Consider the following 12,373-nt stretch of genomic DNA (forward strand, 5'->3'; position numbering starts at 1 on the left):
GAAGGAAGAAAGAAAGAGAAAAAAGGAAGGAAGGAAGAAAGAAAAAGAGAAAGAAGGAAGGGAGGGAGGGAGGGAGGGAGGAAGGAAGGAAGGAAGGAAGGAAGGCAGGCTCAAACGAGAAAAGAAATAAATTACCTACGATTATTGGACATTTGTATAGACGTCCTTTCATTCTCATCACGAATAGTGACCAAGTTCACCACCACCCCTCAAGAACATTTTCTTTGTCAGATGCTTGAATGAATTAGGACAAAATATCCCTGTGATATCATCACAACTTTCTCAATCTTCATGGATTACTGGAACCTGATGTCTGAGGGAACACGGTGATGAAATGTGACACCCTCCATCATTCTCCCAGGCACACAAGAAAAAATAGAAATAAAAGAAATAAATAAAAATTAAAAAGCAAAGAAACATAGCAAGAAGCAAAAAAAAAAAAAAAGATAACCAAAACCTCCCAGAAATTTATGTTTTCCATGATACTTCATCAGTCGCTGAATATTTGTAATCCTGTTTGGAGGGTAATTTACAAGGAAACAGAGCAGAGCCGTCCAAACATTAAATTCAAAACATAGAGCCGTCCCGGTTGAATATCAGACCTCCAGCTGCCACAGAGCTTTTCTCTAATGAATTATAAATCACAGCGCTCTCTGCCTATCAGTTGAGTCCGTGGAAATATATATTTTCACTGCAAATGGCTTGTTTACAAAAGGAAGAAGAAGAAGAAAAAGAAGGGAAAAAAATAATAGAACTCCAGTATTATGACGGTGTGGCCCTATTCAGAAAGAGAACCATCCTGAGTTCCCATGATTTAATATAAGAAAAAGGGAAAACTATGAAATGTTAGAGGTTGGTCGTTACAAAACAGTCACAGGGAATAGAGTCAGTCACACTGCAGTGACTCTGGGTGGTGGACACTGGACACATTGGAGGATGACTTTGTAAGGTGTATAGAATTTTAAGCATGGTGCAGAAAATAGGATAATAGTGAGTATCAGCAGTGAGTAACTGAAAACAAGATCTGAATTACCAAAGAAAGAAGGAAATCAGGATAAAGGGAAAACGCCATGAGGAACATCCCTGACGGATACAGAAGGAGGCAGGAAAAGCGAGGAGTCACTGTGTGGCCGTCATGCCCCCCACACACAGGGCTGTGCTTGCCTGGTAGGACCGTGTAAGGTGTGGCCAGCCCACGTGGGACAGGCACCTCCCCTGTGGGCCCCCTGGCATCCATCAGCGTGCCATCCAGGCCAGGACCGGAGTGAAGAAAGATAACGTGACGTCGATGGTCCCCTTTGGGGTTCTGGATCCTTCCTCACTGAGAAATGGGATCTGTGCGCCGGCATCATTTTTCTAGCATTCTCTCTGATAGTCCATCAAAGCATTAAGAAGGGAAAAAATAGTGCCTTCAGGAAGTCCTGATTGAACCGGTACGTCGGTCAGTTCATCACTCCATCAGCTTTTGGAGACGGAGGTTACAAGTGTTTAGACCAGGGGTGGTCAACCTTTTTATACCTACCGCCCACTTTTGTATCTCTGTGAGTAGTAACATTTTCTCACCGCCCACAGGTTTCACAGTCATGGTGATTTATAAAGTATGGAAGTCACTTTACTTTATAAAATTTATAGAGCACATTGACCTGGAAATGCTGAGGTCGCTGGTTCGAAACCCTGGGCTTCCCTGGTCAAGGCACATATGGGAGTTGATGCTTCCAGCTCCTCCCCCCTTCTCTCTCTCTGTCTCTCTCTCTCCTCTCTCTCCCTCTCTCTCTCTCTCCCTCTCCTCTCTAAAAATGAATAAATAAAATAAAATTTATAAAGCAGAGTGACAGCAAGTGAAAGCATACAATCATAATTACTTACCAAGTACTTTATGTCGGATTTTCCCTACGTTTGGCAAAATCAATCTTTATAAAACAACTTGCTCTAGTTAAATCTATCTTTTTATTTATACTTTGGTTGCTCCGTGACCACCCACCATAAAAGCTGGAGCGCCCACTAGTGGGCAGTAGGGACCAGGTTGACCACCACTGGTTTAGATAAATCCTAGGGAGTCACAACGCTCCCACGGAATGAGCCTCTGAATATTTTTCCATGGTCTGAGAAGCAGGTCCCAACCCAGAACCGACGCAGATGGGCCCTAGGCTCCTGGAGGAAGGCGTGGCTGCTTTGCGTTCACACACAACACAGCTAAGACGTGTGTTGCCAAATGGGAGCTCACGTTGGGTTGACTGACGAGACAGGGCCAACATCTTTTGGTTTCTCCTTCTCGACTCCATCCCGCCCTCCCCTGTCCCAGCCTTCTCCAGGTGACAATGCCTGCAGGGGGCGTTCTCCCTCTCAACGAGGTGACTTCTGGGGTGCGAGACAGTGACCAGGGAGGGACGCCTGGAGGGAGAGGAAGTGTGATCGGGCAGAGGGAGGAGTTGGAGTCAGCGCTGACGGGCGGTTCACCCGCGTGCTCCTCTCTCACGATCCCGGTCTCCCTGGGATTCATGAGACGTTGCTCATGGAGTCAAAGCTCAAGTAAAAAACAGCCAACAGGAGTGTGTTGAACAGTTAATTCAGGGAACTGTCTGTTGAAAACAAGCAGAGAAGCAGTCATGCATTTAACACATTAAAAAAAAAACTAAAAAACAAAAAACATTACTGAGGATTCAGTCTTTGCTTTTATTTTTTGTTCTCACCAAAACGTAAGAGAGCAAGATGGCCCTAGATGGTTAGCTCAGTGGTAGAGCGTCAGCCTGCAGTGTGGAAGTCCTGGGTTGGATTCCCGGTCCCTCCCTTCACTTCTCCCTTCTCTCCCTCTTACCCCCCTGCAGCCAGTGGCTCAACTAGGGCACTGAGGATGGCTCCATTGAAGCCCATCCGCCTCAGGCACTAAAAATAGCTCTGTTGATTTGAGTATCAGCCCCAGATGTGGGTTGCAGGTTGGCTGCCAACCAGAGGGCATGCTGGAGTCTGTGTCTCTATCTCCCCTCTTCTTACTTAAATAACATAAAATAAAATAGACATGGTTACATTCCCCATGTTCGCCAAACGGACGTCACACCCTTATTTTCTGGGGGCGCAGTCTGTGCCCCTAACCCGTTTCCTGGTCTCCCACAGTAGACCCAGGACACACAGTCACCCTTTTCTCTAACGGGAAGTGGGATGTGGGAGCACCACCCCGGCCTCGGGCCCTCTGCAGAATGGAAGGAGGTTGTGTCTGAAATGAAATGTGTCCCCCGAGGTGTTCTGGAGCCCCAGCCAAATGGTCAATGTCTCATCGGAAAGAAAACTTTTTTTTGTCCTTTTTCTGAGTTTTAAACTCACGCAACTGGAGATAAAGACAAAGAATCCACCAGCCCGTGGGGACATTCGAAAGAAACATCCACCCACGGACAATGGGACACAAGTATGCATGACCAGCTTTGAGATGTGGTTGTTTTTGTTTTTTTCTCATTACAAAAAAAAAAACAAAAAAAAAAACTGCTATCCTCAAAGGTTAAGACGTCGTCACCTCTCTGTGACTGTTCAGAGCTTGGACTGAGCATCCTGAATGGCGGGAAAACACAGCAAGTGTTAGTTTCTTCTGTATCCTGTTCTTATCATTGGCTGGGTCAGACGCAGGATTTATCTTTTCGATTGAGACTTTCTCAAGAGGGCAGGCACAAATCCAGGTTTTTAAAATTGATTTTTAGAGACAGGGGCCAGGGAGAGAAAAAGACACAGAGCAATGGAGAGAAATATCAATTTGTTGTTTCAGTTGTTTATACATTCACTGGTGGATTCTTGTACGTGCCCTGACTGGGGATCGAACCCCCAACCTTTGGCTTGCCTGGACGACCCTCTAGCCAACGGAGCTACCCAGCCAGGGCCAGAACCGGACTGGTGACAATACACACCAGGCACAGCGGAACTCTAGAACGCACCTTTCTTGGGTAGCTGAGGCTTCACATCTATTGCAGAATTCCACGTTTCCCTCCCCCGCTGTCTGCACCCGTGCAAGCCCACCAGTCTAAATTTTTGCTTCTCTCCATGTGGATAGTTTAAACACCTCGTGAGAGCAAAATCATGCCCTATTTTAGTGCATTTAAAATAAAATGTGTTAGAAGGGTCCATCTTGTGTTAAGTGTGGTGAACACACGCACACACACAGACACTGAGGAATACAGGAAACATTTGGGGCTGTGGGGAATGCCTATAACCTCACCCGCTATGGCCCTGTGCACATATGCCCACATTGAACTCATTAACTGTGTGCAGGTCTGTGCCTCAAGAATGCCTCAGTCACACTGTTATTTTTTCATTTCTTTTCATTGCATTTTTAACGGGTCAATGACAGTTGACACATAACAGATTCGTTTGAGGCTACAACAGAGTGAGTAGATGTTTCTGTAACTTACAAAGTGGTCCCCTGAGAAGTGTAGCACCCACCTGGCCCCCTCCGTAGTGACGACCATTTGACTGACTCTGTTCCCTGTGCCGGATGTGACGTCCTGTGACTGTGCTGTGACTGCCCGCCTGTGCTTCTCAGCCCCTTCCCCTTGGTCACCTGGACCCCCCAACGTCCCTCCCCTCTGGGAAAACATCAGTTTGCTCTTAAAACAAGGAGTTAGTCAAGAGAATTCTGCATCCGTCGTAAGCGTTAAACGTTTCTGCAAAGACACCATTTGCAAAGAAAAACACTCCATCCGTGTGGACACCTCCTTCTCCCGGGACCCCAGACCTGGCCCAGGAGATGTGACCTCTCAGCTGGATCAAAGATCTTAGATCAAGAGGCTGACAGTGAAACCAGGCACCTGTCCCCAGAGTCTGTGGTCTACGATGTCTTCCTTTTGGCAGACAGGTGCACGCCTGCATGCACGTGCCAACCTCAGACCTGCAGACCATTGTCGGCACCCGAGGGCAGAAGGTGTGAGCGGGTACAGCGATCACTGGGGCCGACGGTACAGCCGTGCTGCAGGCGGCACTCTCTCGCCTGGACAAGGTGAGCCCTTGTCTGGACAAGCAGAGCCCTGCTCTGAGGCTCAGGTGGAGAATGTAACCATGTCTTTATTATTTTATTTTACTTTATTTTTTTAAGTAAGAAGAGGGGAGATAGAGAGACAGACTCCAGCATGCGCACTGGTTGGAAGCCAACACCTGCAACCCCCATCTGGGGCCGATGCTCGAATTAACAGAGCTATTTTTAGTGCCTGGGGTGGAGGCGCTTCAAAGGAGCCATCCTCAGTGCCCTAGTGGAGCCATGGCTGCAGGTGGGGAAGAGTCAGAGATGGTGAGAAAGGAAAAGTGGAGGAAGAGGTTGAGAAGCAGATGGGCGCTTCTCCTGTGTGCCCTAGTTGGGAATCGAACCTGGGACTTCCACACACTGGGCCACTGAGCCACAGCTTTCACCCTCACCTTAAAAGAAGTCCCCGCAGAATGTTTTCAGGTTCCATCAGCCCCCTGAGAAGACGTATCCTCAGGACAACGGTAGAAGGAGCCACGGAAACGCCTCGTATCGGCACTTGGGGCACCAGTGGTTCGAGAGAACACATAACCAGGTCCCCCAGGGACAAGTGGCTTTGGGATGACGGAAGGGGGACCCGTTTCTCTGCAGACATGGAGTTGTCCCGGGATCCACTTCAGCTCATCTCCGCGGGGAGAGACGTAGGTCTCACCGGCTAACGGCTTCGGTTGCTGCTGCTTGACCCATTCGGCGTCGGCCGAGTGGAAGTAAGGGAGCTTTGCCCGGGTGCAGGTGGTCACCCCAATCTCACAGCGAGGCTCACGGACATAGTCACCGACCTCCTGACCACCTGAGCAAGACAGCATTTCTCAGGGACCTGCTGCCTTGATGTCACAGAACGGCCCAAAGCAAGTGACCCCCCCCACAAACACACAGCCCCCCCCCCAGGCATTGTGACAATTATTCTCATCTTCTAAAGCACACCTGCGTGCTATGTGGGGAGCTGATCAATACTGGACAGGTGTGGTGCAGTAGCCAGGTGCAGCTTCCCGGGGTTTTTTTTATCTTATTTTTATTAATTTTAATGCAGTAACATTGATCAATCAGGGTACATATGTTCCGAGAAAACATCTCCAGATTATTTTGACTTTTTTTTTTTAATTTTTTTTTTTTCATTTTTCTGAAGCTGGAAATGGGGAGAGACAGTCAGACAGACTCCCGCATGCGCCCGGCCGGGATCCACCCAGCACGCCCACCATGGGGCGACGCTCTGCCCACCAGGGGGCGATGCTCTGCCCATCCTGGGCGTCGCCATGTTGCGACCAGAGCCACTCTAGCGCCTGAGGCAGAGGCCACAGAGCCATCCCCAGCGCCCGGGCCATCTTTGCTCCAATGGAGCCCTGGCTGCGGGAGGGGAAGAGAGAGACAGAGAGGAAAGCGCGGTGGAGGGGTGGAGAAGCAAATGGGCGCTTCTCCTGTGTGCCCTGTCCGGGAATCGAACCCAGGTCCTCCGCACGCTAGGCCGACGCTCTACCTCTGAGCCAACCGGCCAGGGCTATTTTGACATTTTATTACGTTGCATACCCCTCCTCCAAAGTCAAATTGTCTTCCGTCACCTTCTATCTGGTTTTCTTTCTGCCCCTCCCCTCCCCCACCCCTTCTCTCTCCTTCCTCACCCCCTCCCATTTAACACACCCCCCGTTACCATCACATTCTTGTCCATGTCTTTGAGTCTCATTTTTATATTCCATCTATGTATGGATTCATATAGTTCTTAGTTTTTTCTGATTTACTTATTTCACTCCGTATAATGTTATCAAGGTCCATTCGTGTTATTGTAAAGGATCTGATGTCATCATTTCTTATGGCTGAGTAGTATTCCATAGTGTATTTGTACCAAAGCTTTTTAATCCACTCGTCCGCTGACGGACACTTGCCAATGACATACTTCAAAGAGATAGATCGCATATTCCAAAAAATTTATACGGAACCAGAAAAGAACAGGAATAGCCTCAGCAATCTTAAAAAAAAAAAAGAAGAAGAAAGTGGGAGGTATTATCACACTTCCTGATAGCAAGTTATTCTGCAAGTCCATTGTACTCAAAACAGCCTGGTACTGGCATAAGAACAGGCATATAGATCAATGGAACAGAACAGAGAACCCAGAAATAAGCCTCCCCGGGTTTAAAACGTCCCCGTGACACATCGCTGCCTCCCAGGGAACCCTCAGAAACGGATGTGGGAGGACACAGCGCTGTCAAGCGTCACCACCGTCCCTTTCCGAGTTCAGGACAAAACCGCGAGTATTTGCTGCCATCTAGTGGTCATCATTTGCTACAGCGCCGTCTATTCCCCTGGTCTGTGAACGGAGGGAGGGCAGGTAGAGCCCCGTTTAAAATGAATACACTTTTGCCCATTAATGATGACGTTGGCTGCGGGTTTGCATAGATGCCCTTTATCCTGCGGAGGTATGTTTTCTGTATTCCCACTTTGCTGAGAGTTTTGATCATGAATGGGTGGCTGGATTTTATCAAAATGCTTTTTCTGCATCTATTGAAATTATCATGTGGTTTTTCTCCTTCCTTTTGTTTATGTGGTGAATCACCTTGATTGATGTGCGAATGTTGTACCGGCCTTGCCTCCCCAGAATAAATCCCACTTGATCATGGTGTGTGATTTTTTTTTTTATGTATTGCCGACTGAAAAGGAGAAATGCACCCCTATGTTTATGGCAGCCTTGTTCACAATAGTGAAGATCTGGAAACAGCCCAAGGGTCCGTCAGTGGACGAGTGGATTAAAAAGCTGTGGTACAGGCCCTGGCCGGTTGGCTCAGTGGTAGAGCTTCACCTGGCGTGCGGGAGTCCCAGGTTCGATTCCCGGCTAGAGCACACACAGGAGAGGCGCCCATCTGCTTCTCCACCCCTCCCCCTCTCCTTCCTCTCTGTCTCTCTCTTCCCCTCCCGCACCCAAGGCTCCATTGGAGCAAAGTTGGCCCGGGCACTGAGGATGGCTCTGTGGCCTCTGCCTCAGGTGCTATAATGGCTCTGGTCATAACAGAGCAACGCCCCAGATGGGCAGAGCATCGCCCCCTGGTGGGCGTGCCGGGTGGATCCTGGTCGGGTGCATGCGGGAGTCTGTCTGACTGCCTCCCTGTTTCCAACTCCGGAAAAATACAAGAAAAAAAAAAAAAAAAAAACAAGCTGTGGTACATATATACAACGGAATACTATGGGGCTATGAAAAAGAAGGAAATCTTACCTTTTGCATCAATATGGAGGGACCTGGAAACTTTTATGTTGAGTGAAATAAGCCAGGCAGAGAAAGAAAAATATCATATGACCTCACTCATTTGAGGAATCCAATGAACGACGAGAACTGAGGAACGGAATAGAGACAGAGGAGGGATCAAAGGGACCAGAGGAAAAGAGGACAGAGGGAAAGGGGATGAGAGGATGGGGTAAACTTGAAGGGAAGGGGGGGAGGGCGCTGTAGGGAGGGGGGCAAGGGAGGGAGATGTTGAGGGGAATAGGGGGGAGGTGAGAGGCATTCGGGGTGACCCTAGACTCTATGTAAACACAATTAATTAAATATAAATAAATAAATAAATAAATAAAATGAATAAAAATGAGCCCAGCTGGCCGGTCGGCCAGGTCTGACCGCTAGCTACGCTGCCCACCCGAAACTAATGACCGTGAAATGTCAGCGGTCACTGCAACAGTAAAACGAAATGGGAAAGAGACACAGAAACATTAAAACAGGCACCACGGAGACCCGTTTTTCAAAAAATGGTTGTGATCCGACCCTCCGGTGTAGACGCCTGTGTATTTTTATTTTTCCAGCCAACTCGAACGTTGGCTTCATAAGAACGGGGTCTCTTTTGGGGGTGACCGGTGTCGGTGTGGACTCGGAACAGGGCGTGGTCACACAGGACGGTGAATATAGTGCGTGCCCACCGACGTATTTGTTTTTAGAATAGCTCATTTATGTGATAGGAAAACTGTCGTAAGAAAAAATAAATGAATTTAGAAACGAGAGCCTTGGCCGGCTAACACGATTCTCCGTATGAGAATGGTCTTTGAGGCGTGGCATTGTGGCCCGGCGCTGACCCGTCAGTCTGATGGGATGAGCTACACCTGACGTTTTCCGTTCTCACCTGAGCTACTCAAACAGCCCCCCTTCCCCCACAGGCCTGCCCCCAGCCCCGCCTCTCAGCTGTCCACGGCAGACTCTGTGAGTCACGCGTGCGCCCCGAGATGGCCAGTGGGAAGGTAGCAGGATCGGGGTTATAATCACCGTGGATGCTGGTCACAAGCCTCCAACCCTGGGGCGGGCGTTCGGCCGGGGACTGCTGGGCTGGACCAGCTGTCTGGAGTTCAGACCCGGCACACACCCCTCTGTTCTTTCCTGTTGAAGATTAATCCTACCATTTATTTCCCTTCAGAACCCTTTCTAAGAACTTCCACTTTCTTCCCCAGTGTTACTGATACATGATTGGCATATAGAATTATATTTATACCTTGCCCTGGGCGGTGGCTCAGCGGACCACGTGGTCATCCCATGCCTCAGGTCACAGAACTAAGCACGTTCAATATCAATGTCCACAGTGCACGGCTCTGGGAAGAAGAAGCAACAGACGAATACATTAAAAAAATATATATATTGGGGGCCCTGGCTGGCTGGCTCAGTCGTAGAGCATTGGCCCAGCGTGTGGAAGTCCTAGGTTCGATTCCCAGCCAGGGCACACAGGAGGAGCGCCCATCTGCTTCTCCACCCTTCCCCCTCTCCTTTCTCTCTCTTTCTCTCTCTCTCTCTCTCTCTCTTCCTCTCCTGCAGCCAAGGCTCCATTGGAGCAAGGTTGGCCTGGGCACTGAGGATGGCTCCATGGCCTCTGCCTCAGGCTCTAGAATGGCTCTGGTTGCAACAGAGCAACGCTCCAGATGGGCAGAGCATCGCCCCCTGGTGGGTGTGCTGGATGGATCCCGGTTGGAGCATGCGGGAGTCTGTCTCTCTGCCTCCCTGCTTGTAACTTCAGAAAAATACAAAAAATATACAGATATAGATATAGATATAGATATAGATATAGATATAGATATAGATATAGATATAGATATAGATACAGATATAGATACAGATACAGATACAGTTATAGATACAGATACAGATATAGATATAGATATAGATGATATAGATATAGATGATATAGATATAGATACAGATACAGCTATAGATATAGATACAGATACAGATATAGATATAGATACAGATGCAGATACAGATATAGATATAGATATAGATATAGATACAGATACAGATATAGATATAGATATAGATATATAGATATATATTGGGTCACATTATGGGGTTCCTCCTCACTTCACATCGGGTGCCCTTCTGTAGAGCAGAAAAGAATAATAATAACCACCACGGCGTACGCAAACATCCCAGCCAAACTGGGAGCAGGGGGGAGGCTCAGCGTCTGGGCTGAGACGGAGTTGGACAGGAAAGGAGGAATCTGGTCCGATGGCCGCACTGTTGAAGGACCCCTGTCTTTATCACATTAAGATACCCGCTGGGGACCCTGCAATGCCTACGGGACCCTCTTGACGACGACGGGGATACAGGAGCCGTGCTGGATGGAGGTCGAGGTCCCCCCGGGTCCCCGGGGTGTTGAGGGAAGAGCAGGGCACCCCCTCCCCAAGGGAGCTTCTCAGGTCACCCGCCCCTGCCTGGCTGCCACCCCAGGCGGGCGGCGAGCTTGTCCTGCGTCCTCATGTGTCTCATAACACCTTATTTCAACATGAGGACCCTCAGGGGCGGTGTTGCATCTGATGACAAGGGCGGGGGGGATGTCTGACTATAAAAATAACCGTGAAAAGCCGGAAATTGCAGGGACACATCAATGCTCCTGAAGGCGGCCCAGCTCGGAGCCCGTGAATAACGGATTAGAACCGTCCGCGTTCATTATCTGTCGTCTGGGACGGGCCCCTCGCGCATGAGCTAGGAAGGCACCGGGCAGAGGCTCATCCCTTCCCCTGGCACAGCCCTGCTCTCTGCGGCAGCGGTGACGGCAGAGAGAACTTTCACTTCCCCCGTTCTTCGCTTTCCTATCGGCCTTTCTTTCCCCCTTTGCCTCAGGCTTCAGCCTGAGCTGTCTATACCTTAAATCTGTACTCTGTAGAAACTACATTTTATGGCTGTATTTTATCTATTTATGTATTTGGTATCTATCATCTATTTATCTGCATCTATCTATCACCTGTCTGTTCATATTATCTATTTGTCATCTATGTATCTATGATATCTACCTGTCCATCCATCCATCCATCCATTTATCTATCTATTCACTTATATGATCTATACATCTATCTATGTGTCTATCTATCTATCTATCTATTTATATATCTATTTACCTGTCTACCCACCCACCCATCCATCCATCTGTCCATCCATCCACCCAACCTTCCATCCACCCACCCACTTATCTATCCATCTATCCATCCACCCATTTATCTCTCCATTCATCCATGTAATCCCCATCTATCTATCTCTATGTACCTACCTACCTGTCTATGTACACATCTACCTAGCTACCTACACTTCCACATAATCTTCTACCCACTCACCCATCTACCCACCCATCCATCCATCCACCCATCCATCCATCCATCATCGATCCACCAATCCATCCATCCATCCATCCATCCACCCATCCATCCATCCATCCATCATCGATCCACCAATCCATCCATCCATCCACCCACCCATCCATCCATCCATCATCCATCCATCCATCCATTCATCCACCCATCCATCCTTCCGTACATCCATCCATCCATCATCAATCCATCCATCCATCCATCCATCCATCTATCCAACCACCCATCCATCCTTCTGTATATCCATCCATCCATCATCGATCCATCCATTCATCCATTCATCCATCCATCCATCCATCCATCCATGTATCTATCTATCTATCATTCTATCATTTATCTGTCTATCATGAATGTTCCATCTATATACGTACATAAATCTATCCTCTCTCCGTCCTGGAGAGCAGACGTCTAAGGTCCAGGGGTCCCAGGGCCACACTCCCTCTGGAGGCTCCAGGGAAGGTCCCTCCTGCCTCTCCCAGCTCCTGAGGGCTCCAGGAATCCCTGGGCTGGTGGCCGCCTCCCTCCCGTCTCTGCCTCCATCCCTACGTGGCTTCTCCTCTGTGTCTGTGTCTCCTCCTCCGTCTCTTCTAAGGTCCCTGTCACTGGGAGCATGCAGGGCCCCCCTGACCCAGGGTGACTCCTCTCAGACCCTTCCCTTTATCCTGTCTGCACAGACCTGTTTCCTAATTAAGTGACCTTCTGAGGTCCTAGACGTTAACACTTAGACATGTCTTTCTGGGGAAGCCACTGTTCAAGCTGGGACATCTTCATCATGAGCCC

This window comes from Saccopteryx bilineata, chromosome X, assembly GCF_036850765.1.
Source record: "Saccopteryx bilineata isolate mSacBil1 chromosome X, mSacBil1_pri_phased_curated, whole genome shotgun sequence".
NCBI lineage: Eukaryota > Metazoa > Chordata > Mammalia > Chiroptera > Emballonuridae > Saccopteryx > Saccopteryx bilineata.